General features: G+C 36.9%; 1 pseudogene; it reads left to right on the plus strand.

Moving 5' to 3' along the window:
* Positions 1 to 2,040: 2,040 nt before the first annotated feature.
* LOC104223788 (probable aspartic proteinase GIP2) lies at positions 2,041 to 4,021 on the plus strand (annotated as a pseudogene).
* The last annotated feature ends 1,626 nt before the right edge of the window (positions 4,022 to 5,647 follow it).

The raw sequence follows: 5,647 nt of genomic DNA on the forward strand, positions 1-5,647 counted from the left end.
TGAGCTTCCAAAATCAAATTTGTGAAATAAACTCAAACCCTCATTTTTTAAATATTTAAGCCTGCCCAGATGTCCTTAATTGCGATTGCGGAGAAGGGATCGCAAAGCACAAACTCAGCTGCCCAAGAATTAACCCTACGCGATCTCCTAAAGACCCACGCGAACGCGATGGCTAGCCTCCATAGACCGATGTGATCGTAGACATAACAACGCAATCGCGAGTAACAACCATGCGGAATCGAGCTACCTCACTTCCTTTTCGTGAACACGACATAGCCCACGCGTTCGCGATGCATTAACTGCTCCAGCTACGCGATCGTAGACTACACCTCGCGATCGCATATAATAAATTTCCATCAATGAACAACAACCCTTAGCGATCGTGGTCCTATCCACGCGGTCGCATAGAAGGAAACTAGAACACCCCACACCAGCAGGGTTTAGCAATGCTCCATGTCCCATTTCACTCCGGTAACCATCCAAAATCCACTCGAGGCCCCCTAGAACCTCAACCAAATATACCAACAAGTCCTAAAATAACATACAAACTCGCTCGAAGAGTCAAATCACATCAAACAACGCTAAAACCACGAATCACTTATCGATTCAAGCCTAATGAACTTATGAACTTCTAACTTCTACATTTGATGCCGAAACCTATCAAATCAAGTCAGATTGATCTCAAATTTTGCACAAAATTCATAAATGACACAAAGGACCTACTCCATCTCCCGGAACCAAAATTCATACCCAGTAACTACAAAGTCACTTCTCGGTCAAACTTCTCAATTTTCAAAATTTCCAATTGTCCAACTTTCGCCATTTCAAGACTAAATAAACTGCGGACCTCCAAATCGCTATCCGGACACACTCCTAAGTCCAAAACTACCCAATAGAACTATCTGAACCATCAAAACTCCATTCCGGAGCCATTTACACATAAATCAATATCTGATCAACCTTTTCAACTTAAGCTTCCAACCTTGAGACTAAATGTCTCAACTCATTCCGAAACATCCCCGGAACCGAACCAACTACACCGGCATGTCACATAACGATAATTGAGCATAAAATAAGCAGTAAATAGGGGAACGGGGCTACAACACTCAAAATGACCTGCCGAGTCTTTACACTGTCTTACTGTTTTTAAATCAACACTATTTTCTTCACATATATATCTCATACACATTCTTAGCATCTTCTCTAATATTCAAGAAAATAATGAAAACATAAAAAGGAAGTCTAAACTTTGTCCAGTAAAAGAAGGGTATAAATTAAGTATACATCATCACAGTACGCGACATGATAATTAGGGCGAAGGAAGCAGCACGGAAATTCGAAATGTCTATTCCATAGTGGAATCTCTTGGTAGTCATTGAAAGATAAAATAATACTTACTAGATTATAATATGCATATAAATAATATTAATATGCACACGGTCAACATAAACATGACAAGATTATTGACCGCTCCATTGATAATGCGATACAAATCTTTATAGTTCAAGGAGTTTGAGGGGATTTAGTTGCTGAACCACTGAAATATATTTACTCCATATACGAGCGGTGTCAATTATGTTTATGGGGTCGGTTGAATTAATAATTATTTTTTAAATCCTGTATTTATATCTAAAAAAATCTATAATAATTTATTCAGAACTCAATAAATTGCATTTTTAGAATTCAAAACTCATAAACTCAAAAAAAAAAAAAAATTGATGACATTAAAAGGAGCATAGTAAATAAGTGGTTGAGTGGTGAATTACCATATAAGTTACGAATTTTATTCAAAGATGAGCATAGTTTGACATGGTATAGTACTTGTTTTCTAGTGGATATATAAATAAGTTCCTCTAACGCGCAAACATGGCACATAGTATCAATTTTCTCTATTCAAATTAGTCAACTTGGCCATGTGCATAGGATCGAAGAACTCCATATTACGCGTTTGGATCCCTCTGACTGGACTAAATTCAAAGTCAAGCAGTGATATAAGAAATGAGGAGCCATTGTAGAGTTTAATTCCCAAGGTCAAACGAAATTAAAACAAACTTGGGTCATATTATCCATATTTATGTTAAAAAATGGTTGTGTGTAGGGGACTGCAAAGTGGTTATAAATTTGCAACTCTATCGAATACCTTACAATCTAATTATAGCATATGCTTTCTTTCTCTAGCATGGTGACATTCAAACTTCCCTTGTTTTCCAACTACACTTTCTTCCTCTTGTTTCTTTCACTCCTTTCTTTATGTTCAGGTGAGGTACTACCTCCAACCTTATACCTTCCGGTCACTAAAGATTCATCAACCCTACAGTACACTACAGTAATTGAGCAAAGAACTCCTTTAGTCCCCATCAAACTCACTGTCCATCTTGGTGGCATAAGCTTATGGGTGGACTGTGATAGAGGTTATAATAGTTCAACTTACCAACCAGCTCGCTGTAACTCCACACTATGCTCTTTTGCCAAATCTCATTCCTGTGGAGACTGCATATTCAAACCTCAACTACAGCCGGGGTGCAACAACAATACTTGCTATAATTGGGGTGAAAATCCCTTGATTAATACTTATATGGACCGTGCAGAAATCGCCGAGGATGTATTGGCAATTGGTTCTACTCCTGGCATCCTTGTCACTTGGCCGCGGTTTATTTTCAGTTGTGTTGATTCCTCTATGTCGAAAGACCTTGCAGAAGGAGTCACAGGTACTGAATTATATTGTGTGACGTACTATTTTATTGCAAAGATTAAAATGTTAGAAAGAGCTAGCACACTTTTTGTGCTCAATTATATTACTTCCATGTACCAACATGTCCTTCACGGGTGGGAATATATTTTGCTTTTTGAACCGATCGATAACCTCTTACATCGTCATCTAAATTTTTAATCAGTTAGAGTGAAGACGCTTTTTAATTACTCAATTATATTATGTCTCAATACAGGAATTGCAGGTTTTGGACACCAAAGCCAGTTTCCATTCCTAATCAACTCGCTTTAGACCCTAGATTTGCCAGGAAGTTTGGTATTTGCTTGAGCTCATCTATAAGTTCTCGTGGAGTTATCTTCATTGGTTCTGGCCCATATAATTTTTATAACCCTAAGAAGGTTGATATCTCCAACAATCTTGTCTATACCAAACTAATCACAAACCCCAGGGCATTTTTGCAATCATCAGAGTACCATATCGAAGTTTCATCCATTCGAATTGCAGGGAAAGACGTGCCATTGAATAAAACACTGCTATCTATAAATAAAAGAAATGGAGTAGGTGGGACGAGAATCAAAACAACGACACCCTTCACAATCTTGGACAATAGCATTTACAATGCTGTTAAAACTGCTTTTCTCATGGAGCTTCCTAAGAATGTGACAATTGTTGAACCTCCGATGAAACATTTTGGAGCTTGCTTTAGTTCAAAAAACATTAGAAGCACAAACGTTGGACCAGATGTTCCTGGGATAGATTTTGTCTTGCACAAGAAGAGTGCATATTGGAGGATTTATGGGGCAAATTCAGTGGTACAAGTTACAAAGGATGTTATGTGTTTAGCTTTTGTTGGAGAAGACCAAACTTGGGAACCATCGATTGTGATCGGAGGGCATCAAATGGAAGAGAACTTGTTGGTATTTGACCTTGCAAGAAAGAGGATTGGTTTCAGCTCCACCCTCAAGCTTCAACAAACATCATGTGCTAAGTACGATTACACCTCTAAGACTTAATTAAGAGTCTCTTTACTCAGGCAAATCATGAATTCTTATTTTTCATTTTCAGGTTTCCTTTTTCTTAATCTCTTTTTATTGTTTTTAAACTGTTTCTATGCACGTTGGAGTCAACACGAGTAGCATGTTGAACTTATCAAAAAGAGTAAAGCAAGAGAGATCTTTGATTGTTAATTTGTTGCCGTAAGTGTTCGGAAGTTAATTTGTGTCTTTACAAGCTTTCCGTTGTGTTTCCTATTGGCAATATATATGTCAAGTTGTACTACTTAATTAATTTTATGAACATAGTTTTCAAGAAGTTCCATTTCTAGCTACTTAATCATTCCTTAGCCTCCTCAAAAAAAAAAAAAAACATTGGCGCTCTCCCAAACTTCATGTGGTGACTTCGGGATTATAAACTGATTACAGCGCAGCAAAAGCCAAAAAATTTCCAACGCATCAAAAGCAATTGTTATGTTTTATACTTCAATACCATAAAATAAGGGTGATTTGTGTGGTGTCCAATTTTTCGCGTGCACAAATTATAAAAGGATTTGGTTCTTCTACGAGTTCCTTACACTACAATTGTAGAATAATAGATGTAGAAACTAAAGAATACAAGTATTTTTACGTGAACACCCTGCTCAAAAGGTAAAAAAACCACGACCTACTTCTCAGTAGGATTTTTCCCAACACTTCATTAAATCACCCAGCCAAACAACAACGTTTACAAAACACTTGTAAACCTAAGGATTACCTCTAACCTTTATAGCATCCAGCCACAGGTTGTGCGCCAGCTTCAAGGTAACTCTAACTTAAACAATACAACTCAAAGTATCTAGACCAAATGCTTCTAAAGAAAGCTGAAAGGTACAACTCAAAGGCCTTATTACAATTGAACTAGAATAAAAGACAAACACATGGAACTGATTTTTCTATCTGGTTCATGTAGCTTCAGGTTCGTACACTTGAAATATACAAGAGTTGTTCGCAAAATGCCTTGCTATCTTGCTCTCAATTCTTGCTTAACTTCAGCGTTTGTGCGTCACCTGTAAAAGAGAACACAACTGCTATATACAGAGTTAGTAGAATAAAGATTAACTAGAGTTCTAATGCTTTACTCTTCTATGGTGGAAGAGTTCTAGTTATCTTCAACTTCTAACTCCTCCCTTGTCTATGATAGAGTTCTCTTTAAGTAAGGAGTCATGCTCTTTATCAATTATGCAACTTTTTCATTTAGGGAATATCAGACATAACCACTTATGCTTATCCCCTTCACGTGCATGCCTTGTGCTTGAATCTACCCGTGCCCTGTGTACACTATGTATAGGACCTAGTTCACGCATTTGTTCCTTTGTCAATCATCAATACAAAACTTACCAAGGCCAATAAATTTCCCCTTTTTGATGATGACAAACTCTGTGATTTTCATAAGCATGAAACATGTTTTAACTCAACTCACCATCAACACAATGTTAGAACATTTTCTATTTTAAAGTTACAAAACATCAAAGACTAGGTTCATTAGGTTATAAATATCACAATCCAAAACAAAAGCACAACATATCTTTCCCCTTTTGGCATCATCGAAAAGTTGCAACATTAAGTTATAAAATCAAATTTTAGAAGATCTTACTCTTGGCTATTGAGGCTACTTCAAATGCAATCATGAATTCAAGTTTCTCTTATCAATCTAAAGATATTAGCCATCTAGGAAATATCTACAAACAATTAGAGAAAAAGCAGTGATTATCATTAATAAGATTCATCCACAAAGCATAGAAAAAAAGTACTGAACTATGAGCAAAAAAAACAAAAAAGAAACATCCCACTCGGGTCGCTACTTACAAACTAGGCAAGGGTTTAAGACTGGGAAGGACCAGGTTCTTGGTTTCTAGCCTGAAGCAACTTCAACATGTCTTGAAGAATGCCTTCATTCTTTTCT

The sequence above is a fragment of the Nicotiana sylvestris genome, chromosome 1, assembly GCF_000393655.2.
Source record: "Nicotiana sylvestris chromosome 1, ASM39365v2, whole genome shotgun sequence".
Taxonomy (NCBI): domain Eukaryota; kingdom Viridiplantae; phylum Streptophyta; class Magnoliopsida; order Solanales; family Solanaceae; genus Nicotiana; species Nicotiana sylvestris.